Raw genomic sequence first — 12,545 nt, 5'->3', positions numbered from 1 at the left:
TGACTTTAGTTTGTCATTCTTGTGCATTTCTGAGCTCATTCGGAATAAATAAGAAATCATAAGAATAAATGAATGAAATGGTATTGTATCTTTTCAGAGGACACAGGCCCTCCCAGTTTCCACGAAAACTGTTCTGCAGCTGGCTGCTTCTGCAGCTGACATTTGCTTACTGAGCCAAAACCATATCTGAGGGCAGACCAGAGGGAATGTTGTCTATTCTGGTTCCTGAAAAATGAAGCAGACAAGGGCTATTTCTAGTGACCTTACAGGTCCAGTGTGGGTGGCTGAGGACTTTCAATCAAAGTTCCTCCTTTCAAAATTGAGCAGAGTGGTAGGAATTTTGAATAAAGCTCAAAACATTGAACACAGAAAAGGAGGAGACTGAAGCGGTTTGTTGTTATGGCACAAATGATATCTCCCTTTTGTGAAACAAGAATGTTTTCTTCAAGAAATATAGAAAGCAAAGAATAAGAAAAAAATATATGAGAATTAATTTAAATATTAGAAGTCACTAAAACCTAGGAAAAGTGTCCTGGCTTCCTTTCTTCAGAACAGTTTGTTAGGCTTCTGATAAACTAAGAAATACAGAAAATGCTGTCACCTTGGGCCAACAAACAAACAAACAAAATGCTTGCAGATGTGTGGAAAGCTCAAAATAGAGACTTTTTATTTCTTTACAAAGTATACAATAAAATTCAGCCAGTGTGGATGACTGTGATAACGATGAGGAGGGAAAATAGCAAGGCAATGAAGGTCCAAGATTTCTAAACCCAAATACTTGGTTCTGGCTATTTCTTAAAACAATAACTGAGAGTGGCTTCTAAATCACAGCACTTCTCCCTAAACCATTTAAAGTAAAATTTGTCTTCTTATGATGATTTAATCCAGTATTCTTTATTCAGTGAAGGGAAGCATCTATATACTGTTTTGAATGGCCTTGATTTTGAATCCTTGCTTACTCTAAATATGACCTGAGATGGTTTCTTCTGAATGTTAGAAGATGAAGGAAGTAGAGGGTACATTGTTTCTAAAATGTAGTCTAGTGATAAACGTTTATAAATGTTTGTGTTCCATTTTTAAAGTATTTTGAGAACAGACATAGTCTGCAAGGAAAGAGGGCAAACAAGTAGGTATTTCATTTTTATCAAAGACCAGCCATACATAAATTGCTACACAATGGCAATTGCGTGCGGGGGTAGCGCCTGGACTTATAGTGAACCATAGCATTTCATAAACTTGTAGAGCTAAGCATAAAGTGCTACTATTGGGATTCTGCATGACCAAGTATTTGCTCACTTAAACCCCAGGGTAGAGGAGAAATTTTCATGGAGCTTATAGTGATTTATAATGGGAAGCATAGGCTTTTTCATAGACATTGTTCTCACTGACAGTGTAAAGAAAGAGAGCACTAAATCTCTTCTCATCATAACTAATGATTAAGTCAGCAGCTTTTTTGGCGAATACAGAATGCCCTTCTACAAAAACAAAGTATTCTATTGTGATGTATTACATTTAAAAAACCCATAAGTATCCCATAAGGCTATTGCAATATTTTTAACTAGATCTTCCCTCTTTGTCACCATATTGAAATAAATGGAATGTGTCAGACTGAGTAATGCTCTTTCAATAAGTTTTTAGGAGCTCACTTAGAAGTTTGGCAAAATATAAAGAAACGAGGAAAACTTTCTCAGGATCCTCTATGGCCTGAATGAAAGATTGGTCCATTAAGGAGAAAAGCTTATGCTGATGCTGACACTAATAAATGGGATGGGGAAGGATATTTCTGCTTAGTTTGGGCTACCTTGCTCCAATTTGGCTGCTTCAAGTTGCCCTCTGAAATAAATCAGCCAGTTGATGATGATGCATTGCGTTAAAAAGTTCCCATCAATATAATAGGAAAATCAGTTTTGTTTGAGTTCAGATGCAAACTCACGCTCAACTTTTAAGAGTCAAAGGGACAGCAGTCACTGAAAAATGAACCTCCCTGCATCTGCTGTTCAGACCTGCATTTGAACTACCGCATTCTTCCTTTGGAGGGTATTTCTGTTATTTACTCCAGATACTGAACTCGCTTTGACTTTATATGTGAAGTGGAAGAAAGTGCCGTGGGTTTATTAGGCTGTTCCTTCCCCAGTGCTTTCATTTCAGATGCTACATCAACCCTACTGAAGTCAGTGATAAAACTACTAGATTCATTGCCAGAGCCGGGCTTTTTCTCTCTATTATTTTCACTTCTGAGGGAAATTTTGCGTAGGTGAACCTTCAGAGTTAGATCCATCTTGAATTTCAGTCCTTTTTAGTCTCTCTTACAAATAAGTTCCTTAAAATATTTTGTAAATTAAAACACTTAAGACATGCCTCCTCGGTCCTTCTAAATGGGAAAATTTGAAGTCAAAATTTGAAGTCAAAAAATTTGAAGGGAAGGAATTGTATTTAGCTATGGTGCAATCTCTCAGTAATCATTAGCCTTTAGGGCTCTAGTGATCTCCATGTTGCAAATGCTGCATTTCCATACCTACCATCTTTCATTCTTCAGAAAAAAATATCTAGATTACTCAGAATATGTTTTCAAGGGGTGCTTCTCTTGTGACACTGACTGTACAGTGCGTTCTTATACTAAGTAGGTTAAGCATTTCAGAAATGTTTAGAAATCTTGCCCAGTAAGTACTTTTTTACATCGCTGTAATACAGCCTTTCCTGAATGTTACGTCTGGAATCCTAGCCACAGTGCACAAAAATTACAGTTGGGTAAAGCGAGCACTCTCAGACTAATGAATTCAGCTTTCCTTTTTTTCCCCCTTTGCCTCACAAAGGTCCTAGTCAAGAGTGGGATAGAAGGAAATCCCACTAGAGCCTAATAATGCTGCTTCTTTCCAGAGGGAGTCACTAGAAAGTAATTTATTTCTTCAGCATGCAACTAGAGGTTCTCATTTATCAAAGGCTTCTGCACGCTGCTTCTATGGCCTTCGTTATCTCAGGGACAAGGGACTGAGGTTGTGACCCAAAAAGTCTATTCCTACTGGATAACCCTGGTTGTTCCTTTTTTTTACTCAAACATCAAATGCAGGCCTACTGGACATATAAGGCTATGTTCATAGCTGGAGTTTGAGCAGTATTTATAAGGTATGAAAAGCTACAGTTCTTCTGTCTTTCCCTATCAGCATCAGCAAGGCACTACAGGCGAGAGTAATGCTATCAGCTGCATTCCTTTGCCTCCTGAGCCATGGGCAGCTCTGATTTTCGGACATGCTTTACTTTTTTTTCTCCCTCCTCTGCTTTTCTCTACTGTTGTGTCTTTCCCATCAAGGGAATTCGCCCTCAAGTTCAGATTGCGCACACTTAGGAGATGTAGTGGAGAATTGGGCCTTTGTGAGCATGTGAAGGATGCTTTCCTTGACCTGTCAGAGAACATATTTTACTTGATGAGAAAGAATGCTGGGCTGAATTCCTCTCTACTGTAAGCAGACCGATAGAGGAAGACTTAGCTAGAGATGAGAGTGGCCTACTTTGTGCAGTGGACAGTCTCCTAAGCCGACAACGCTTATTGTTTACAATGTAATGGCTGCTTTTCTGGTCCTTTAAGTGATGGTGGGTTTTTGTACCAAACAATGCAAATAGGAAGTCATTTGTTTGCAAGGACCTAATCCTGAAGCCCTTATTTGGTGTTTACTGAAGTTAAGCTCAGCCTTTACTCAGATAAACTCCACTTGGACTCACAAGGAGTTTGCCCAAGTGAGGACAAGAAGAGGACTGTGAGAGTGCACTGCCTGGTTTTGTCCAAAAGACAAAGGTACTTTACGTTAAAAGCACATACTGAAGAAAACAGAGGCGCACACAATTACTGACTATATGCATGTGGCACTGTACGTGTGCACATGGACACAATTGCACACTAATCTAATCAATACATTCATTTCTTATTAGGACATAATTACACATCCCAGGAGGCTGGAACAGAAAAGTCCCATTAACCCCTCATGCCCTTTTCAGCTTTCCTCTGCCTTTCCATCTAACAGACCTCTGTGTCACTCTACTCATTAGCAGTTACTGTCTATGACATTGTTACATAAATAAGGATGTCGACCTGTCAGAATGGGTCACTCAATTCAAGGGTGATGATAAATATCTGTCCCTCTGAATTAGGCCAAAGATACCAGAGTACAGGACAGCTACTGTTGATTATTGGATAGTTAATGTATAGAGGACAAAAGGTGCTGAGGCCTGGTCACTCTTTGGATCATTAATATGGATTTAGGCCTATTATTAAAAAAAAACACACGCAGGCATAAAACTAGGTTAGCAAGAACACGCGTAACTTTCAGTTTGGGACTGAATGTATAGATGGTGGGTAGATCCGTGGTGCTAAAGGTGTGGCTTTTATGTGAAATTCACGGTGCTTTTAGATAAGCACAGTATTTGGGGATCGGGCTGCAAATGGTTTGTGTTCCTCCATGCTTACAAATGAAACATAAGTAAAAGACATGGTGGATGCCTTTAAGTAAGCTGAGATGATTCCAGGAAGCAGGATATACAGTAGAGCAGTATTCGGCTCTGAAGCAGCTAGAGAGCTGCTGCTGAGGCATATCACATGGCTTGCTCTGAAAACAGTCAGTTTTTGCCAAGACTTTTCTGAAACTGCCTTATTTTCTAAACACTTTCTACTTAAATAATGAAGGGACCGGAGAGTGTCTGTAACCTCAGTTCATTCGTTCAGTGATGACTATCTTCTTCATTTGGTGACAGATTTTTTTTTCAGGTAGCACTTAATTGTGATGCGACACGCTGCTTTGATTTTAATTGCTGACAAATTAAAAATATCAGAGCAATTTTGTAGACAGAAGCTCTTTCCATTCCAAATAAGGACAAATTAAGACTCTTTTACAGAAGTTTCAATACTGTAACTCTCTGAAAATGCTAAATGCTGGGTGGGAAGATCCCTTAGGATTTGTTTATCTAGAAGTCTAATTGCAGCATCCACAACTTTCCCTGAACTCAAGGACTCAGTGTTTCACAGGCTCAGACTGTTATTGTTCTTGAAAATCTGTTACAGCAGTTGGCTCTGAATGGGAGATCCAGTCTGGAAGGGAGCTAAGTAACCTGCAGTGAAGCTGGTGTAAATATAGCAGCATATTTTTTGCCCTTTGATTAGTTTTACTGTACTCACCCCTACCTCTGTACTTTGTTGTATCCTTTTCAATACTGCCACTGAGCTCTGAGAGATGTGGCCACAGCATTTTCCTAGGAGCAAGGCTCTGCCAGCTGGTGATGCTGCCACACGTGCCAAGTCGGTAGTGCAAAGTAGCTGTGATTCTCTCTGCATTTCCCTCTCCCTCATTTTCTCCTCCCACAGGGAGCAACTGTTAGAACGAGTATCTCTGCTTTCTTGGCACAGTGGTGCATGGAGAAGTTCTGCTGGCTGTAGTTAGAAAACCCAGTTACACTGGTGGTGGCAGTCAGCAATCTTCTGAGCTCAGGAGGGTCAGCAAGTCAACTCCAGTTTGCTAAGACACTGCGCTAGTCCTAAAATGCTGATCAGAGCAGAGTCCATGCGTTATGGCTTATGAGAGTGCATTCACAACCTTATCCAGGTTATACAGATCTAGAGAGAGAAAATGCAGGCTGATCAGAAATAGGGATATCTACACATCCTGTATTTGTTTTGTTGAGTGATGCCCAAGAGACCCTCTGCCAGCCCTTTGGAATGTGAGTTTTGAGTTGAATCAGTATTGGCACACAGGAAATCCCGGAAGATAGAGTTGTGCACTGAGCTCAGTAGGGACTCTCTTCTCATTTGTCAAATAAATGGCTCATTAAAATGGTATGAGGAAGGGAAGCAGCAGGAAAACTAGCTAGAATACTGTCCCTTAACAGATGTGTTAAGAAACTACCTGAAATGTGCAGTTTGTTTGCTGGATAAAGTATCTATGCTCATCTTCAAGTTCCAAATCCACAGTGCAGAGCTGTAGCATCCCCTGTCCCAGAGGTCTTTGGATTTCAGTGGCAGAGGAAACGTAAGTTTTTCAGCCCTCTCTGGTGAAATATAGTGTGCTCACAGTGTATTCAGTAAATATAGCAAGAGCTTTGTATGAAACTTTGCAGTAGTCTCATGACTGGGTGTTTCTGCAGGCTGCCATTTTGGCTGCCACACCAGTTTCTGTTGGTGAACACCAGCTGCTGTAACTTGACTTGAGGGACAAGCTCTGGAACTGTGGCTGATGTGGGAGCTGTGCTGGCAGATTTATATCTTCAATGGATGAGGCCCAGCAGGGAACATCTGCTGTATCCTGTGCATGAATTGTATATCAGCACTCTATAAGGGTTATCGAAAGGAGTTAAAAACGTGCTGTTCCCAAATCTATTTCTTCCCATTCAAATTGTAGTCACACGTACAATTTTATTTAACTATTCTGTTATTTTATGACTCCATTTTATAATTATTATAGGTAAGATTCATACTCCTCTATGAAATTATTTTTTATAATGAACTTGCCTTAATTATATATTTTTTTCTGTGCTTGGTACTGCAGTTTTGTGTCTGCTGGAATATATTTTCTTTGAACAAAGCAGCACTTTCCTCTGCAGACTGAGGCTTTTGAGGTCTAAAAGTTGTACAGAAAGAAAGTAAAACTTCTTGTGTAGTTCTAGCAACTGAAATTTAAAGATGTTTTGGTCAGAGGCTTTCTCTAAGTAGTTTCTTTAATGCCTAGAAGATGATGCTGTAGGAAGGACAAGGTTACTGCATGGCTTGGAACTGCTGACTGTAGGAATGTAGGAAGGTTGCTTGCTAATCCTCATATTTCTTTAAGGTACAGACCTGTCAGTCTGATCTCATCAGACATCCTCAGATTCTATCACCTATTATTCCATTACAATGACAGATTTGATAGGCAGTGGGAAATCTGTTAGAAGATACTGTTACCTTGCTTCTTTGTATTTGGATATTTCCTAAGCATTCCGTGGTAATAGCGTGGCTATGAGAGACTGGGGGAAGCCATGTCAAAGTGTAAGGTAAAAAATGAGAATATATTTCTTTCCTTTTTAAGGTTGATTGTAAAAACCTTGTGCATACACACATACCGCATTTATAAAAATAATGCCTAACACCCCCTAAAAAAGTCTAATCATAATATCTCAAATATGTAGCCAATATATATGGGATTATTTTGCAGCAGTGGGTTAAGCATATTGCTGGCAAAGAACTCCAGGATACGATGATATAAATTCACAGAAACAGTGCTCACTAATGCAGTAAATGACGACAGCTACTATAACTGCAGAACGAGTAGGGAGCTCTATCCAAGAATAATGAATATTTCTCATTGCATTTCAGAAGTGCATGCCTAGCACATGTGAGTTCAGGTCTAAATTCAGCCAACCCAACGAATGCCTCAGTTTACCACATAGTAGCGTGTAAAATGGATTAATGAAATGTCTGAGGTTAATTGCGCACATCTGGGTACAGCAGCCCCTGGTAGCACAACCCGGGGTGCAGTTGGGGCTGGACATACCTGATCCTACAGGGACCCTCCGATACCTCACTCGATGGGCTTGTCCAGCCTGCTGAGGGCAATGGCACTGCTGCCACTGGGGCCAGTCCAGGGCAGGGTGCGTGCAGTCTGATGGCTGTGCTGGTGGGTTTGTGCTGGGACTGCCTTTCCAGCAGGAACTGGGCTGAGATCACTGGCTTATTCCCGTCTAGCTGCTGAAAGGCTGCCTGTTTATTAAAACCATACTTTCTGTGAAATGCATCTTTGTCTATGAAATGCCTTGACCATTACATAATAAGTTGGTGATTTATGGCTGTCAGATAGTGTGTTTGCAGTAGGCAAAGCCTTGAGAGACTAGGATTTGCTAGCCAGAGGCTGTCCATCTCCAGGTGCTTTTATGCAATCTTTCTCCATTGAAACACAGCAATTAATGTGACTTAACTACATGGAAGGTGAACAGCACTGCTTCCACCAGTGAATGAGGCAATCTCAAACAATCAGAAGCATCTAAAGGTGTACCTAGACACCTGCCAGAGGTGACACGGTATGGTGCCTCGGCTGTCTCTAGAACTCAGGCATTAGAATTGGCCTTGCTATGGTAGGCTGGAGCTCTGTGAACAGTTATTTTCCCACTGAGAAGCGCTGGAGGCCATGGTTCCACAAACATCTCTCTGTGGCAACCTGGCTCAAGCAAGCTGTGCTGCCAATGCCCAGCACCGGTCTCCACACTGCCCTCCTTGTTCTGCACACAGAGGTGGCAGAAGCCACAGTGGGCATCGGCTGCTGATGCCAACTTGGAATCCTGGAGAAATGTGTGTGTAACCACAGCCCAGCAGTGGGATATGTGAGCTCATGTGGAAGTCTGTGACTCAACCATTCTGGAAAATAGGCTCTAGGCTCTTTTGAACATGTTGCTCATTCCCAGTAGGAAATGGAGGTCTTAGGGAAAAGGCTATTGAGAGTACTCCTTTATCTGCATAGCACCAGGTATCAAAAAAATCACCAGCACAGCTGCTGCTGGCTGAAAGTCGTGAACTTTCTAAACAAGTAGTTGATGGCCATAAAGATTACACTGCTGTCTCTGAAGTAGGCTGTGGCATTAGTCTGATCAGTGCCAAGCACAGTAGCAGTTGATCTGCCAAGAACCTCTCTTCTGTTACCTGAGTTAAGCCTATTATCTAGGTGCAAAAGTAATATTTTGTAAGTATTTAAGCCAAAGGGAAAAAAAAAAGAGAGAGAGAGAAAAAAAAGAAGTAGGTAACTATGGGAAACTGTTGAACCTCTGATTAACCACCTGAGGCAAGCAATGAGTCAGCTGCGGGAGCACAGGTGAAGGTAATTCAGCTGTGCTACCAGAAGGAGTGGAGCCTGGCTCCAACTCTCATTTAAGGGCTGACCACCAGTAAGGTAGGGTTTCTTTCTCTGGAGATTGCTCCTTTGTGGAGTTTACTGCAAACCTTCAACATTGGTGAGCATTTTCCCTTTATCTTTCTATCATGATAATCTTTTGTATGAAACATCTGGTTTAACCTCTGTTTACCTGTCAACTGTACAGTAACTGTCTCAGGGAATTAGAAATACTGATGTAGTGTCTCAGCCTGATAGTTCTAGCTGTGAAATGTTCTTTGCTTGTTTGGTTTTGTGCTGTGAAAGGTTGTGTTCTATGTGCAGCAAACAAAGCTAAATTGTTGTGAGTAAGTAATCCACTGTGAATTGCTCAGTCAGCTCTGTGCCACTCAGGCTACCCATAGCAATATTTGTTGGCATGAGTAATATCATCATGGTATCAGCTGCTGTCATTAAAGAGTGATGCACTAAATTGCCTTAATGGATCTGTGCACTGTTGTATGGTTAATGTACAGAAGTCCTTCTGCCTACATACAGTGCCCACACAGGTGCATATGTTGTACCTTGTAAGCCTTCATTTGCGAGCTTGCCCCTGTTTGGTATGACTCCATTGTTGGTTTGGCAAAGGCAGGGGGCAAGAGATCAATACCTGTAAGCCTTTTTACAATATAAGTCACTGTTAATCACTATATGAGGAGGACTCCAGGACTATGCCAGAGGTGTGTGTTGGGTGGGATGGCCACGCACTGTGGTGGTTTTCCTGGCTGTCACCAGGACCAGCAGTGGCAATTGGCAGGTACTGCACTAGCTGTCACCAAAAAAAATAGAAGCAAACCCCTTGACAGCCAGATGCTAAAGGCTTTGTTATGGCTGCAGCTAAGTGTGCTCCATGCTGTGATCTCATAAGATGTCATGTGCTAACTTGGTGCTTCCTGGAGTGCTGTTACAGTGCATGTGAGAAGTATTGGAGGGAAGCAGCAGGCATGCTTTTTTCTGAATCTGGCTTAAACTTGTTAGTAGTAGATACCCATCTGACTGTATGGGACAAGTAGCTATTGTGAAGCAGGGTGACATAGCGTCCCTCAGTATCAGGTGGCCCTGGTGTTGGCTGAGGGTGTAGGAAGTGTGACCTCAGCAGGGAAACAGACAAGGAATGTGAGAGAAGAAAATAGGGGCAACAGGTATGTTCTGACAATGGGGTGAATGTGAGGAGGTCAGGAGGAGAGATGGCAAAACAACCCAGAACCAGGCCCCAAACCCGTAACTATACAAAGCTGTGTGGCTGGCATGGTTCTCATTTTAGCTGCTGCTTCTGGTTTAATGAATAGACGTAATGTCAAGTACAACCCTTCACTAATTGCACTTTGCTTTTTCCTGTTCTTACAGTTTTTGCTGGGTCTGATACACTAAAATTGCATTAAGTTACTGAGGGTCATAAATTTTTTCAGCAACGAATAAAATTCTTTTTATAGAACCTGAAACCATGGAGCCTGAAAGTGATTGAGTTATTGCACTGGGGGAGCAGGCAAATTTCATTCTGCAGAAATAATTCTCATTTTTCCTAAATGTTGTGGTTCATAAGAAACCTGTGAGCGTACCTGCCATGGCAGCAGTTAGGAGTCCCACAGAAAGCACCACAGAGTGACTGACTTTTGCATTTGTGTGCATGACAGGAACAAAGCAGATCAGCAATTAGAAAACAGGGAGAATCTGCAAATGACCCTTTCCCAGACAATAAAGCCAAGTTCAGATTTTTTTCCAGCACTGACTCCATTTACACTGAATAGCAAATACCTGCTCTTGCTGAGGTATGCGATTTCCATTGCTGAACTACAACTTCAAGAACTCAACATATGGCCTGTGTCCCCCTGACCCCACCAGGAACACCATAGCACAGCTCCTGTTAGAGCTGGCTGCAGCGTTAGGCTGGCAGAACAGTAACTTTCTGCTTTGTGACCCTACCTCTTTGCAGCCCTTCTGGTACAGACAGAAGCACATCCTTTCCCAGCACACAAGGCAAGCTCTGGAATTTTCATTATTGGAACAGGGAGTGGAATTGGCCTCCTACACTGAAGTTTATCAGCATTATTTTTGAGGGATTCAGTATGTGCATTTTATCAGCAATGTTTGTCAGGATGCGCAGCATTGAAGAATGCACATGCATGGGTACTTAATGCTTATGTGGACTTGTGCCCTGTTGTATGTGTTTTACTAAAGTGCAGCATTTAAGATTTAGTTTAACTTTCAGTAACGTATTTAACACTCTCTTTCCTAGTAAAAGGTTGCACAACTCCATACATTAGCATCAATAGGATGAGAGGTAATGGCCTTGTTTTGCGAGGGGAAATTCAGGTTGGATATTAGGAAACATTTCTTCTTAGAACCTGTGATGCAGTGACACAGGCTGCCCAGGGAGGTGGTGGTGGAGTCACCATCCCTGGAGGTGTTCAAGAACAGTGGAGATGTGGCACTGAGCGATATGGGTAGAGGGTTGGACTTGGTGGTATTAGTGGTCTTTTCCAACTGTAATGATTCTGTGATCCTTCTGAGTTACCATAGCAATTTTTGAAACAAATGATGTTTTGAAATGAGAATCACGTCCTATTATTTAAAAAACAAAGCACCATAATTAATTCAAACTTTGTTAATCTTTTGCTCTCCTTCAGTTTTGGTATGCTTCTTGTTTAGTGTCAGGTAGGTACTTATGCATGCACAAACATGTACAGATACATGCGTCTATGCAAATATACATACATGTGTTCTGTACACGTACACTTTTTTTTACTGGAACGTATAAGAAATTTCAGTGTGTTTATAGTTTTCTAAGATGCTTTAGAGCTCACCAGTGATAAATCGCTGTTGGTGATTTATTCCTATTACCGAAGCACCTACAGATCTGAAGTAGAGATCAGATTGCGTTAAGCAATCAAAAGGTTCCAGCTTAGATGCAAAAGTTTCAGAAAGTTGAAGAGAAACAGGTGTAACAATGGCAAAGCAGTAGTTTATGTGGAAATGAATTTTAGTCTCCTGGCCAGGACTTTTCCTGCTGGCTGTATTTATTGTGGTGTGTTGAGTCATGTCTCATCAGCAGAGTTATCTGGATGAATAACATCACAGATTGCACAGTCCTGTAGATCTCCATTCACTTGATGGCAACCATCATAACCTCTCCCTGTCCTACTGGGTTTCAGATGCTGAATTTACTTTGCTTGTGCTGTACTCAGGCAGAGTCATGCCTTCCTCTCAGCATTCAGCCCAGGGTCCTTCTGAAGTTCTGAAGATGTCAGCTGAATTTTATTCCTATTATTTCTCATTTTCACATGCTTTGCTTCCAAGTTGCAGAAGAAGTGTTAAGAGGAAGTGCCAGAATTTTGTAAGGGAAAGATTGTTGTGCTTGTAGTCTCTGAGGAGGGCCAGCAAGTTCTCCAGCAGAAGTCTGAGAGATGAAGGAAGCAGACAAGATGGAAGAGTTGATAGGAAGAAGAAAAAGTGTAGAAGAGGCACAGTGCAGGGGGCTATGAAGAGAAAGGAAATGGCTGATGAGAGAGTGAGTCCTCTAGTTCAGCAATAGATACAACTGCATTTGTCACATCATTTAAACGTGACCTGCAAATGATTATTTTTATTACATGTTTGCTTTTCATCACTTCTTGGTGATTTACAATGAAAGCTTGAAAGAGCTCACAGCTTGATCTTTTTCATATACTCATT

The 12,545-nt window shown here is 41.4% G+C and overlaps 1 long non-coding RNA gene across 18 annotated transcripts in view; it reads left to right on the top strand.

Annotated features, from left to right (window-relative positions):
- The window catches only part of LOC107314431, a 301,532-nt gene that overhangs the window by 231,933 nt on the left and 57,054 nt on the right, over positions 1 to 12,545 (top strand). The window lies entirely within an intron of this gene.

Source organism: Coturnix japonica, chromosome 5 (genome assembly GCF_001577835.2).
Source record: "Coturnix japonica isolate 7356 chromosome 5, Coturnix japonica 2.1, whole genome shotgun sequence".
NCBI lineage: Eukaryota > Metazoa > Chordata > Aves > Galliformes > Phasianidae > Coturnix > Coturnix japonica.
This window is presented reverse-complemented; position numbering and strand designations above follow the sequence as displayed.